Raw genomic sequence first — 15,333 nt, forward strand, 5'->3', positions numbered from 1 at the left:
ACAACTCGGCGAGTCCCAGTTATTCTTCAAGCTACTCGCCGAGTCTGCTCATCTGACTCGGCGAGTCCATGCCATGCAGTCGCTCAAACTGCTTCCTAAGGTCATAACTGCTCCAACCATTCATAGGTCTGGCCTTCCTCAACTGGTTCTTTACATAAGGTCTTCATTTAGGTGCTCATGCTACACCCCAAGACTTATGGTTTACATGTTGACCTAAGGCATAAGGATTTCAATCCAAAACCTTCACCAATTCCCGAAATGCCCAGACATGGAATAATCTGGACCTCCAAAGGTCCCAACACATGGTTACAATCGCTTGGGGGACCTGGGTAACACTCAATCTATCCACAAAAGGGTTCCATAAACCCTAATCCTCTAAATATATCAACATAGCAGAGTATACCCGAATTCATACCTGGATAATGTATTCTCTGTATCCCCAATCTTCAGCATGTGACTCCCTTGCTGTTCCTTTAGCCAAAACCTTCCCTTCCTTGCACAACAACTCCTTCACAATCACCCATGGCCTCTAACCTTGCTCCAGATGCACACAATCGGTTTAGGGCTCCTCTCAGACGGCTAAAAGGGAACAATGACGGCCAATGATCCCCTTTATACGTCCCAAACCTGAACGGTTAGGGTTTTCGCTAAACAGCGCAGACTCGCCGAGTCCCTATCTGGACTCGTCGAGTCCAGTCGCGAACCCGCGACCCGATCTGCGATCCTACTCGGCGAGTCTGGCTCCAACTCGCCGAGTCCCCCCTTTAAAATACCCTAAAATGTAATTTTAACAATACTTGAGATTTCGGGCTGTTACAATTCTCCCCCACTAGAATCAGACTTCGCCCTCGAAGTCTCACTCTGAAAATAGTCTCGGATGCTGCTCCCGCATCTCACGTTCCGGCTCCCCAATCACTTCCGATCCCCTCCGAGGTTACCACTGAACCAATACCAGAGGTACCTCCTTGCTCCTCAGAACCTTGATCTCCCGATCCCTGATGGCCACTGGCCTCTCTGTGTAACTCAGGCTCGTATCCACCTAATTGTTCTCTAGTGGAACCACTGCTGACTCATCGACTATACACTTCTTCAATTGCGACACATGAAAAGTGTCATGGATCTATCCCAATTCCGTTGGCAGCTCCAAACAGTAGGCCACCCGTCCTACCCTCGCATATTCACGAAAAGGCCTAACATACCGGGGCCCCAACTTGCCCCTCTTCCTGAATCGAATCACTCCTTTCCAAGGAGAGGCCTTCAAGAGTACGAAGTCGCCGACCTGAAACTCATGCTCAAAATGGCGTCTGTCTGCATAACTTTTCTGTCAGCTCTAGGAGATCAATAACCCCTGTTTAACCTGCTGAATCTGCTCTGTCGACTGAAGCACTATCTCTGTACTGTCCACCACTCCCTGTAACCGAGAATTACCCAAGATGCAACTCTGCTCCAAATCTCAACGATCACTCGGCCCATCAGGGTTAGGAAACCATGAATCACCGGATCCCCGATCCAAAGCCCACTTTATCCATTTCGAAATGACTGCGAGATCCATTCTCACTCTCAGAGCAATTCTCACGAGTTCTAATCTTGCAAACACATACACATGTTGCACTAGTCCCAACATACCTTTCTCTTCCCTTACCTAGGGAATCCGCTTGACAAACTTGCCACTACTCCATGCATCACATGCTCTGGATCTGCTCGCAAGGACTCTCGGGTCCATGCATTACCCTTCCTCAGTGAATGAGGGTCCAACATTACTTCCTATGCAACAGCTCAAAGGGCGGCATCCAATGCACTAATGATGGCTGTTGATATGGGACAACTCAACCAATGATAAATACGTACCGCGGCTTCCTCCGAAATCTAATACACATGCCCGAAGCATGTCTTCGAGCGTCCGTATCGTTCACCCTCTCTAAAGTGTCCTCAGATGTCATCATGATAAGCTCCTTTCCCATATCCCTCTTCAAGACTAAGTACCAGATCAGCTTTTGGCTCCACAGCTGCGCCCCCAACGGTCACCCATATTGTGATCCAAATATCCCACTAACTTCCTCCCCATGACCACTATCCCGGCCCGGTGACATGCAAGTCACGAAATCCTCTTTTCCTCATGAGAGAAAAATACAATCCAACCGAGGATCGTCTCAACTCTAATCTCTGATTTCTGCTGCGCATCTTCCTTGCGCATTTCCCCGCATCTCCCGACAGAGACGGAGACCCCCGTCTTGCCCCCGACTCAACATACAAGCTCCAAAGACTCAATACCTGGGCTACCCAAACTCACAACTCTTCCACCTCATACACTGTTCGAAAACATTCCAACATCGAAATTGTCTTGCCATCTAGTGAGTACTTCAGCTCCCCGCAGTATCACAACGCCCTCTGTCTTGTAAGTACCGCGACTCGAATATCCATCATAGACTATGGAGGCAATCATCATAACAAACACCCATCTTGCGAAAATCCACTCTCCCAAATAATCTCCCTGGATGCCCATACTCGAAGGCGCCCACTAGATCCGCAGATACTTGATATGCCACACGTCGATTCAGTTCAAGATTCACGAATAACTCCGAAATAAAGATATCATACCCGAATATCTCAGAATACCCCAACAGAACATCACAAGATCCTGCCACCACCACTGATCTCCTGCCCTAAGCATCATATAGACACAATAATACATTTCTTCTGATCCCCATAATTAGATCTATAATTTCTCCACCTTACAACTTCGGTGCATCTAATTTCTCGATTGGAATACAAGAAAACACTGACATTACGGAATATGCTGATAATTCTCCGAAACCCTTTGTCCCGACACTCAAAATCCAAACAAGGATATGCATACCGACCCATTCATTCTCTGTCTACTTGCAACAACACCAAACACCTGTCATGGATACATTCGTTCTCCTCCTCAAGTACTTCCCGCATTAACTCGCTCTGACCCTTTTTCCTCGACCACCGACACCTCTGGTCTCATGATTTCTTACAACATATCTCTATACTCCACTTATAACTACTCTTGACAAATCTTTGCTTTCTTACATACTGCACCCGGTTCTCCCCCACTTAGGGTTCGAACCATCAGCAATTAGCACACAACCAACCCATGACTATTTTTCACCAGCGAAATCGCACCTGCTCCAGGAAGTGCTACGCAACGCCCGATAATTTCCCCCCTTAAGGAAGTCAATCAACCCTCTATACTCTGAACCTCTGCTTAACTCTCCAAGAACTTCTCCTCACGACTGCCTCTAATCGTTCCAAATCCCATACCAATCTAACACCAAGCATCTCAACTGTTCCATAACATCCCTGGCTCATAGACTGCACTGCAAAATCATCGTTCCTCTTACCTCAACTCATCAACCCATGTTCCAACACCGGAATTGTCCCACGGACAGGGACCCACTCCCAACATAGACGAAAACTCTCTGCACTGCAACACTCGACTGAACTCCCCACTGCTACCACTATAACACAACCTACTATTCTCAATTAGGTGTGGTGTGGTTCCCGACTACCTCCGTCCCAACTAACTGTCCGCTCACGATAAGTCACTGTCTCGCAGCACACCTGCTACCTAATACCCTGAGGGAAATCATTATCGATAACGACCTGCAGGGTGTATTCCCAATCCAAAACTGAAACATCAGGCCTCTCGTGTCTTGCACACGAACATAATGGCACCACCCACCTAGAAGGTGACCTCTCCTCTATCGACTGATTGCTCGACCCAACCGAAATTTTCCTCTGTCTTTAACTCCTTACCAAAATACTCTGATAGGCACTCGCCTTTCCCCTCGAGGAACACCTCTCCATACTCAATCATGGTCTGCAGGCCTAAAACCCATAGCGTCCGATCTCTACCTCATCGATCATGACCTGATAACAAGATAGTCACAAGCATCATCCACTACGAACCATGGTACTCATCCCATGACATCCCTTCTCAATCTGCTCCGGTGTATGGTACCCGAACCATAACATCACTCCTCAATCTGCTCCGATGTATGGTACTCGAACCACAACATCTATCCTCAATCTGTTCCGATGTATGGTACCCGGACCATAACATCACTCCGCAATCCGCTCCGATGTATGGTACTCGAACCACAGCATCTATCCTCAATCTGTTCCGATGTATGGTACCTGGACCATAACATCACTTCTCATCCCGTTCCTTAGGACCTTCAGAATGCTCCCTGTATCAAGTATGGGTCCTCTGCTTTCAGTAGTACGGTCCCATACTGCCTGCCACATCTACCCATACTTTCCACACGGACCATCCCAGAGTTCCTAAGTAGCTGATCGACCTGCTCTTTCACCAATCCCATCGCGCGTGCTCGCTCCCCAGCGAAATCCTCTACTTCTACCAGCGCACTCATCTGGCTAGGTTTACTCCCTAGTCCCTTCCGCCATCCTCCCACTTCTTTGCTATCAGCTGCTGAAGAGCTCCAAATGATGCCAGCCATCTACCTCCTGAATATCGTCATACTCACTTAGTAGCTGACTCCCATCATCGAGAGTTCCACAAAGCACAAAGCAAGCAGCATTCGAGCATCGAAGAATACATAGGACTCCCTATCTGTGATAGCTCCACCTTCTCGGCTCATCCTCGGAAATACCACTGAACTCTGTAGCTCTACCCCTCGTGCGTTCTAACTAGATACCCTCACTCATCACATACACACAAAAGCATAACGCACATATAACAACAAACCCTAGGCTAAGGCATCACAAATCAGGCCACTCTAGTCTTAAGATATGAAATACCTAGCCTGTCTCCAGCATGCAATAATATCCTATAAAGTGCATCATAGATATTTCATAACACAAAAGTAAGGGTATTTTGGGAAATCACCGTTTGGCTCTGGCTGATTGTACACACTGCTCTTTCTTGCTTTCTCTTTGAACTATTATTCACTTTTAGAAAACTATTTATTTGAAAACTTTTTCTTACTTCCTCAGTTTGAGTCCAGATTTACCCGAAGGCGCATCCGAATCCCTCAAACCAAGGCTCTGATACCAATTTGTAACACCATGATTTTCAAAGCAAAATTTTCATTTAAATAATCAATTTAATATTAAAACACTTGTTTAAAATCTTATTCATATTTGAATTACAAAACATAGTTCCATTTTCACTTGAATAGAAAACCAGGATCCTCCAAATACAACTCTTTCTTTGGTGTGTACAATCGGGCCGGTGCCATCCCGCGTTACCGAAAGAACCTGAAACAACATAGCAAAAAACACTGTAAGCACGAAGCTTAGTGAGTTCCCCAATATACACCTTACACACATACGCCTTTCCAGGCCCTGACCTTCCGGTCCACTGCACAATGCCTTCCGGCCCATGAGATAATCGCCTTCCGGCCCATAACGTATTGCCTTCCGGCCCATAGCACATTGCCTTCCGGCCCATAACATATTGCCTTCCGGTCCGTAACATATTGCCTTCCGGCCCATAACAATACATTTAATCTAACGCACATAGCACATACATCATATATCATACCTGACCTTTCTGTCACATAACATATCGCCTTCCGGCCCGTATAAACATACATATCATGCATAGAAACTACCTTTCTATTTATAGCATATATAACATACATCGTATTCGACCTTCCGGTCACACAGTCAAACCCTTCCGGGTATAGTATAGTGAGAAGACTCACCTCATGGATACTGAAAGCTAGCAACTCCTGAAATCCATCGTACTCGATCCGCCGAGCTACAGACTCCCTGTAATATCGTACGTCCCTTATTAACACTTTTATCTTTCAAGACAACTGACCCTAAGAAATCACACCTAGGTCAACTCTGGTCAACAGTCCACGGTCAACTCGACCGGACTCGGCGAGTACCCTGGCGACTCGGCGAGTCTAGTCATCCTCCAGTCCTCTAAAGTTTCCCTTCTACTCGTCGAGTATCCTCCTTGACCCGACGAGTTACTCCTGGAAGAATCACGGGGCCACCCCGACTCCACTCGCCGAGTCTGAGGAACAACTCGGTGAGTCCCAGTTATTCTTCAAGCTACTCGCCGAGTCTGCTCATTTGACTCGGCGAGTCCATGCCATGCAGTCGCTCAAACTACTTCCTAAGGTCATAACTGCTCCGACCATTCATAGGTCTGGCCTTCCTCGACTGGTCCTTTACATAAGGTCTTCATTTAGGTGCTCATGCTACACCCCAAGACTTATGGTTTACATGTTGACCTAAGGCATAAGGATTTCAATCCAAAACCTTCACCAATTCCCGAAATGCCCAGACATGGAATAATCTGGACCTCCAAAGGTCCCAACACAGGGTTACAATCGCTTGGGGGACCTGGTTAACACTCAATCTATCCACAAGAGGGTTCCATAAACCCTAATCCTCTAAATATATCAACATAGCAGAGTATATCCGAATTCATACCTGGATAATGTATTCTCTGTATCCCCAATCTTCAGCATGTGACTCCCTTGCTGTTCCTTTAGCCAAAACCTTCCCTTCCTTGCACAACAACTCCTTCACAATCACCCATGGCCTCTAACCTTGCTCCAGATGCACACAATCGGTTTAGGGCTCCTCTCAGACGGCTAAAAGGGAACAATGACGGCCAATGATCCCCTTTATACGTCCCAAACCTGAACGGTTAGGGTTTTCGCTAAACAGCGCAGACTCGTCGAGTCCCTATCTGGACTCGTCGAGTCCAGTCGCGAACCCGCGACCCGATCTGCGATCCTACTCGGCGAGTCTGGCTCCAACTCGCCGAGTCCCCCCTTTAAAACACCCCAAAATGTAATTTTAACAATACTTGAGATTTCGGGCTGTTACACTTTTAATAATGAGAATGGTTCTATTTTGGCTTATCTAAATGGTGTCTTTTACTTTGAAGCTATACCATGTAATGGAATATATGAAACTGTTATGATTGTTGATAACTTAGGAAATGATGTTTTGAATATTGATTCTTCCACTAGTATGGATAAAGCATCATTGTGGCATTGTCGTCTTGGACATGTCAACAAGAAACGCATAGCCCAACTCCAAAAGGATGGAGTGTTGGAGTCATTCGACCTTAGGGAAGATGACACATGCGAGTCTTGTTACTTGGAAAGATGACTAAGTCACCCTTCACCAGTACTTGTGAAAGGGGTGAGGGGCTATTGGACCTAATACATACCGATGTATGTGGACCCTTTAGATCAACCACGAAGGATGGGAACCACTTCTATGTGACTTTTACCGATGATTATAGTAGATATGGGTATATCTATTTAATCAAGCAAAAGTCAGAAACCTTTGAAAAGTTCAAAGAGTTCAAGAATGAAGTGGAGAATCAATTGGGCAGGAAAATCAAGATGCTTCGATCCGATCGAGGAGGAGAGTACCTAAGTCTTGAATTCCACGATTATCTCATGGAGTGTGGAATAGTTTCGCAATTGACGCCTCCTAGGACACCGCAGTTGAATGGTGTGGCAGAAAGGCGTAATCGAACCTTATTGGATATGGTTCGCTCTATGATGAGTCGTGCTTCACTACCTATCTTCTTTTGGGGGTATGCCTTAGAGACTGCCGCCCATATCCTTAACTGAGTCCCTACTAAGAAGGTTGCCAAAACACCTCACGAGATGTGGAGGGGGAAAGCTCCCTCGTTGGCACATATCAAGGTTTGGGGTTGCGAGGCTTTCGTAAGACGAGATACTCACAACAAGCTTGAACCTCGAAGTGAGCGATGTATTTTCATCGGCTACCCACAAACTTCCTTTGGATATCTCTTCTATAGACTGAAAGATAATGTTATCTTTGTTGCGAGGAGAGGAGTTTTCCGAGAGCGAGAACTCATAAGCCAAGGAGACAGTGGGAGGCAAATCGAACTTGAAGAGATTAAAGAATCGATAGATGAAGGAACCTCTACCGCTGGCATTCAACCCGAGGAGGAAACTCCGGTTGAACCGATTGACGAATCCTTACCTCTTAGACGTTCCGATAGAGTTAGAGTTCAACCCCAGTTTTATGGTTTTCATATTACCACCGAAGGGGACACGTATATTAGTGATGGTACACTAGTAAATCTTGATGAACCTAATAGCTATAAGGAAGCCATGGCAGGCCCGGAGTCTGCGAAATGGAAAGAGGCGATGGATAGCGAGATCCAATCCATGTACGATAACCAAGTTTGGAATTTGGTTGATTACGTGCCCGAACGTAAGACCGTAGGGTGCAAGTGGATCTTCAAGAAGAAGACCGACGTGGATGGGAACGTACACACATATAAAGCGCGATTGGTTGCGAAGGGCTTTACTCAAACTCCCGGAGTTGACTATGATGAGACCTTCTCACCAGTTGCGAAGATTAAATCTATTAGAGTGATGCTAGCAATTGCCGCATTTCATGATTATGAGATTTGGCAAATGGATGTCAAGACCGCTTTCCTTAACGGAAAGTTGGCTGAGGATGTTTACATGGCTCAGCCAGAGGGGTTTGTGGATCCGAAGCATCCGAATAGAGTGTGTAAGCTTGAGAAGTCCATTTATGGACTTAAGCAAGCATCTCGCAGATGGAATCTTTGCTTCGATGAGAAAGTCAAAGAGTTTGGATTTGTACGAAGCGAAGACGAATCTTGTGTATATGTCAAAGCCAGTGGGAGTATAGTAAGCTTCCTCGTTCTATATGTTGATGACATATTACTCATAGGAAACGACATCCCGACTCTGCAGGAGGTTAAGTCCTGGCTCGGGAAGTGCTTCGCTATGAAGGACCTCGGAGAGGCTTCTTACATTTTGGGAATAAGGATAGTAAGAGAAAGAAGTAAGAGACTAATTGGACTTAGTCAGAATACTTACTTGGAGAAGGTACTAAAACGTTTTAGTATGGAAAACTCAAAGAAGGGAGAACTACCGATACAAGGAAATGCCAAGTTGAGTAAGACTCAAAGTCCGAGTACCGAAGCTGAGATAGCAGAAATGAGCCGAGTACCATACGCTTCCGCAGTTGGCTCAATCATGTACGCTATGACTTGTACTCGCCCTGATGTAGCCTTCGCTTTGAGCATGGTTAGTAGATATCAAGGGAACCCTGGCAAAGCACATTGGATTGCAGTGAAGAACATCCTTAAGTACCTTCGGAGGACGAAAGAATGGTTCTTAGTCCTTGGAGGGAGTGATGACTTGAAGGTGCGAGGGTATAGTGACGCCAGCTTTCAGATCGACAGGGACAACTACCGTTCGCAGTCGGGCTGGGTCTTTACCCTAAATGGAGGAGCAGTGACAGGGAAAAGTTCCAAGCAGGAAACCGTAGCTGATTCAACGTGCGAATCAGAGTACATCACAGCGAGCGAAGCGTCGAAGGAGGCAACATGGCTGAAGAACTTCATCGGTGATCTTGGAGTTGTGCCGGCCATAAAGGAGCCCATGGAGATTTTCTGTGATAACGAAGGTGCGGTTGCCTTGACCAAGGAACCGAGGGATCATGGTAGATCTCGACATATCGACAGAAAATATCACTTCATTAGACATCGTGTAGAAGAAGGACAACTCGTAGTGAAGAGGATATCATCAGAAGATAACCCAGCAGATCCGCTTACGAAGGGACTGAGTAGGGTTAAGCACTTGCAACATGCTAGGAGTATTAGGCTGAAGGATGATATTAGTATAGATTAGATAGTATTAGAAACGCATAATAGATAAATGTAATTAACATTTGATGATTAAATAAAGGAGTGTTATTTATGAGTAAAGTTACTGTCACATGTTAGTTGTTTAACTATTGTTTCACTTTGCATGTTTTGACTTCCAGAATAATTGAGTTTATTAGGAATAATCGAATTATCCAAATGGTCCACAATCGTTCATATGTTGGGAGTAGATATGAATGAAGATTGTCATGAATTGGTGTGTAGAGTGTCTAAATGGTGTTAGACATAGCAAGGGTTGCTGCAACGTTCATGAGTGCTTATGAACTAGTTTTGAGCATTGGAATAAACCCGCGCTTGCTGGAATCACCTTATGGAATACGATATAAAAGGTGATCGCAAGACGATAATATCATATGGTCTTAAAACCTAGATATATGGTTTATTATTTGTTAATTGATTGTGCATTGATAATGCGAAAACGCATCAGTAACTTGATGTTATAAAACGCATTGTTGTGTATAGTTGGTCAATGAATAAGTAAATGCATATAAGTCGAAGTTTATCTGTAAATTTTATCCTAAGAGGATAGAAGAGATATCTTGGTCACTCGATGATTTGATTTGACTTATGTGCCGGGCCCGGTCAGAACTGAATTGATGTGTTCGATTAAGTTCTATGTCAAATAAATCGGAGATCGGGAAATCTAAATGCTAGACTAACCATTCCATAGGATTGTCAGCATGATATCTAACAGAGGACTGTACGATCCCTTATCTAAAGGACAAGATTGATTAGATCAGAGTTGACAGCGTCTTTGAGAGCTACGATTGCAAACCGTATTGTACTTGTATAGTTACTAGACTTATCCAAGTGGGAGACTGTTGGAATAGTGTCTAAGGCTATAACTATATTCGGTTGTGCATGGTCCTTTTGGGTTACCTTCACCATAGCAACTTGAAGGATGATTTATTAAGAGAGAGTAAATATTATAAGGAATAATATTTAGCTATTTGATTAATATAAGTCATAAATTAATTGGTATTAATTTGGTGACTTAAAGAGATTAATTAAATAAGAGGATATAAACTGTCAATTGTTTGATAGTTAGACTTTGGACTGTAAATCCATTAGGATATACTTTGGACGGATTCTAAGAGCTTTAGGATAGCTCAAATCGTCCATAGGGTTATCTATGGAATGGATTTGGATAGCCTTAAGAGAAGATTATCCAATTAGGGTTTAGGGTGAAACCCTTAAGGAGTCTACAAGTATAAATAGACCCTATGGGTGAGGGAATTCGACACACAACCTTAAGCAAGGAACCTCTGGCCGAATTCCTCCCCTCTCCTCTCTCCTAAATCATCTTGCTTGCTAGTGGTGTTTGTAAGCCATTAGAGGAGTGACAATTGTGACTCTAGAAGCTCCAAGACAAACAAGGTTAACAAGGAATTCAAAGGTATGATTCTAGATCTGTTTCAATATTGTTGTTTAACCTAATTAGCCATTAGAAGTCTTGGATTCAAAAGCATGTTTATTAGAAAGCCTAGATCCAAGCATTAGGGTTTTGCATGCGCACATAGGAAAGTTCTTATGGCTAAAACCCATCAATAAGATCTTAGTTATATATAACCATCATGCATATTGATATTTGCATTATTATTCATATGTTTAGCATACATTTTTATTCATTTTTAGCTAATTATGTGCATAATGTGGACAAAAGGTACTTAATAATGCTTGAATTTTGTTTTCAGTCCAAAAGACATGCTTGGAAGTGAAAGGGAACAAGGAGAAGCAATTAGAGACCAAAGAATGAAGAATGAGGAACAAAAACACATCTACTCGGCGAGTCCTCGAGGATACTTGGCGAGCACCCAAGAATATTCCAGAAGATAAGTCAAGACTCCTGGCAATAGATGGATTTTATGCATCTACTCGGTGAGTTGGGTGTTCTACTCGTCGAGTACCCCCTGCTTAGTGATAATTATAAATATCGAACCATTATCCAAATGGAAAAACTTCTGGCGTTTTTGGGAGCTGCATCTACAAAAAAAGAACCCTTTGAAGAGCTGAGAAACCCTAACCTTCAATCCTTTGAAGAATCAAGGCAATTTAGGTTATACATTCCACTTAATCTTAGGAATTAAGCATGTCTAGCCTAGTTGAATTTGTTTTTGAGTTTGTTTTTGCTATGACTATGAACTAAATTCATTTTGTTTCTGTTGGGGAAGACCAAGTTACTCCTATGGTTTAATTATTACTTTTTGATTGATTGTTTATTGGTGATCTTATTAAATTGAGTTTGTTAAAGAACCTTATGCATTAACCACAACTATTTTCTATTAATTGGAAGGCAATTAAGCTGCATGAACATCTCTTAGTTGTGAACCTCATATGTTTATGTGAACACTTTATCATATGCCTAGGAATAATGAATATGAAACTAGGATTAATTAGAGAATGGGTAAATTAATGTGTGAGCTTATTTGAGAAACCAATAAACAAGAGGTTAATTGAAACACCAACTTGATTAACCAATTACAAATCTTATTTAATCCAAATAATTGAACTAGGGAATTAATTAGTTTAAACAATTGTCCACTACTTGAATTGATTAATTTTCTAAGGGTTAGTAGTAATGAACATGAACCTACCCACTATAGTTTGTAACTAATAATAATTGATTTATCATATAAATAACCATAGGAGTGAATTGGTTGAACCTAAATAGAAACCCTTTATTAAATTTGGTGAATTTGTCATTTGTTTAGTTAATTAAGTGCCTAAGTTATGTGTTTAAGTTTCTAGTCTTGTAAAACTAGAGAAAAACCCTTTTACTTTTATTACTTGCTTAGTTAAAATTAGTTATTAGATTAATTTCCGTTCCCTGAGTTCGACACCCTACTTATCCAACTATAACACTAAAAGAAAGGTTCACTACCTTTGTGTGCTTAATTTATCAACTAAAAGTAGGATTAAAACTAGCTCGTTTCACACACATCAAGTTTTTGGTGCCGTTGCCTGGGAACGGTTCTAAATAGTTAATCTAATTCCTAATTTTTTCGATCCTTTGTGTGAGTTTACTGGCACAAAGTTAATTTATTGCAGTTTAATAGTTAGTAGTTAGGTTTTAGCATCTGTTTTAGTTTTTATATTAAGCTTAGTTTTTTTTTTTAAATTGCACTGCTACTCGTCAAGTGCATTCGCACCTACTCGGCGAGTAGAGCATTATTTTACATTTAATTTTCATTTTTTTAGTTGCATTTTTTTTGTTCTTTCTACATTTTTATCTTGTTTTTATTTTAGGACTTTCATGACCAAAGGATCAAACACTCCGCTGGTACCCCGTTTGAAGATCCGGAATCCGCATTGAGAAAGAACAGAGGAAAGGACGTGGAGAGCTCGAATATACCTAAGAAGTCACCTTTGTCTAACTTGAAGACTGTTTTTGGGAAGAAAAAGAGCAGCAAAGCAGGTGCATCCAGCGCATCTTTAGCAAGCGAGGACTCGATCAAGGAAGACACCGAGTACGACACCGAGGAGGGAGAAGAACCTACATACGGGCACGACTCCGATTCCGGCGATGAGTTAGCTCTTACCATGGCTAACATTGATGAAATCCCCATAGGAGAGTGGAAGAAGAGGACCCACGATGACATCGGCCCGGGACTTGTGCAACCCGCAATTCCCGCTACTGCTACGTTCGAGCTAAAGGGCCACATGCTCGCTCAATTAAAGGAAATTCCTTTCTATGGAAAAGACCACGAAGATGCCTACAAGCATTTAGATGAAGTCAATGATGTAGCTGATTACTTTAATGTTCCAAATATTCCTCGTGAGACTCAGCTACTTCGCATGCTCCCAGTGACATTCAAAGGTGCTGCAAAAGACTGGCTCAAGTCACTTCCCCCTGGGTCAGTCACCACATGGGCCAAGATGAAAGAAGAATTTATTAATCACTTTTTCCCACCTTCCAAGATAGCTAAGTTGAAGAAGGCCATTGCTAACTTTGAACAACTAGCTGGGGAGTCGCTATATGAAGCTTGGGAGAGGTACAAGAGTCTGCTAAGAAATTGCCCGCACCATGAACTTAATAGCCAGCAAGAAGTATCCATCTTCTATGATGGATTCAATGTTACAACCAGGCAGTTACTTGACTCGCAAGGCCCGCTCACGATGAAGCCACCCCCAGTGATCAAGGAATTGATTGAAGAATTCTCTAAGCATTCTAGAGAATACCATAACCCAAGAAATGATGTTACTAGGGGAGCCGCATATGCAGCTATTGAAGACTTGTTCGTGGTCATGGCTATGCTAAAAACCATGGATAGGAGGATGGATAAAATGGATCAAACGATCCATGCTATTCAGGTGGGCTGTGAAAATTGTAATGGACCTCATCTTACTAAAGACTACGACTTGGATGAAAATGGCAACAAAAAGGTGCAAGTATGTTACTCAAGTGGGGACTGATATGATGAAGATTGGCGAAAACCAAAGAAAGAGTGGCTCCCGTATGAAGAGTAAAATAAGGCTAAGGAGGAGAAGTACAGACAGAAAGGAAGAGGTTTTTACCAAAAGGAAGAGCCGGCACAAGAAAGAAAACCAAGTTTGGAAGAGATGCTTACCAAATTTGTAGCTGCTTCAGAAAAGAGACATAGTGATCATGATGTTGCAATAAAAGAAACAAGAACTATGCTTAGAAACTAGCAGGCATCTATCCACAACATAAAAACGCAGCTAGAGCAACTTGCTCAACAAATCAACCAAAGATCATCGGGCGAACTTCCTAGTAAAACCGAAAATAACCCACGAGGCGCGCACATAAATATAATCACAACAAGAAGTGGGAAAATAATCACTCCTCTGGACCCTATTCAGAATGAAGCACCCAAAGAATCACAGAAGGAGGATGCGAAATTCAAGACCAAAATCGAAATCTTCATGGAACAGAGCCTACTCGCCAAGTCCAGAATATAGACTCGGCGATTCCACTGCCAAACTCGTAAGAGAAGATCCCTGAAAAGCCTTACCAGCCTCCATTTCCATACCTACCCCGAGCTAAGAGAGAAAAGCAGGAAGAGGAGTACCAGAAGTTTCTTGATCATATCAAAGCTCTTCAAATCAACATACCCTTCATCGAGGTTGTTGCACAAATGCCTAAATATGTAAAATTCCTTAAAGAACTTCTCACGAATAGAAGGAAGATGGAGGAAGTGAAAAAGGTACTTCTTAATGAAAACTGCTCAGCTGCTATGCTAAATAAGCTACCAAAGAAGAAGGGTGACCCGGGGAGCTTAACTTTGCCTTGCCAATTTGGTAACTTGGATACCATTCCTGCTTTGGCCGATTCGGGAGCAAGTGTAAACCTCATACCATATTCATTCTTCAAGAAGTTGGATCTCCCGGAACCAAGGCCAATTCGTATGGCGATTCACTTAGCAAACAAGACAGCCACCTTTCCAAGAGGCATATGTGAAGACTTACTGGTCAAGGTAGACAAGTTTGAATTTCCCGCTGATTTCATAATTCTAGATATGGAGGCGGATCCTCAAGTCCCGATCATCCTCGGAAGACCCTTCCTCAACACTGCAAGTGCTATAGTAGACATCAGGGACTCGAAGCTTACTTTGCGGGTAGGAGAAGATTCAGTCACTTTTGGGGTTGATCAAGCTATGAAGTATGCAAGG

General features: G+C 43.1%; 1 non-coding gene across 1 annotated transcript; it reads right to left on the reverse strand.

Annotated features, from left to right (window-relative positions):
- Positions 1-13,627: 13,627 nt before the first annotated feature.
- LOC145019133 (small nucleolar RNA R71) lies at positions 13,628-13,734 on the reverse strand. The gene has a single exon (XR_013667452.1). It is a non-coding gene; the product is annotated as a small nucleolar RNA R71 (small nucleolar RNA).
- Between the last annotated feature and the right edge of the window lie 1,599 nt (positions 13,735-15,333).

Source organism: Lactuca saligna, chromosome 9, assembly GCF_052625555.1.
Source record: "Lactuca saligna cultivar CGN05327 chromosome 9, ASM5262555v1, whole genome shotgun sequence".
Classification (NCBI taxonomy): Eukaryota; Viridiplantae; Streptophyta; class Magnoliopsida; order Asterales; family Asteraceae; genus Lactuca; species Lactuca saligna.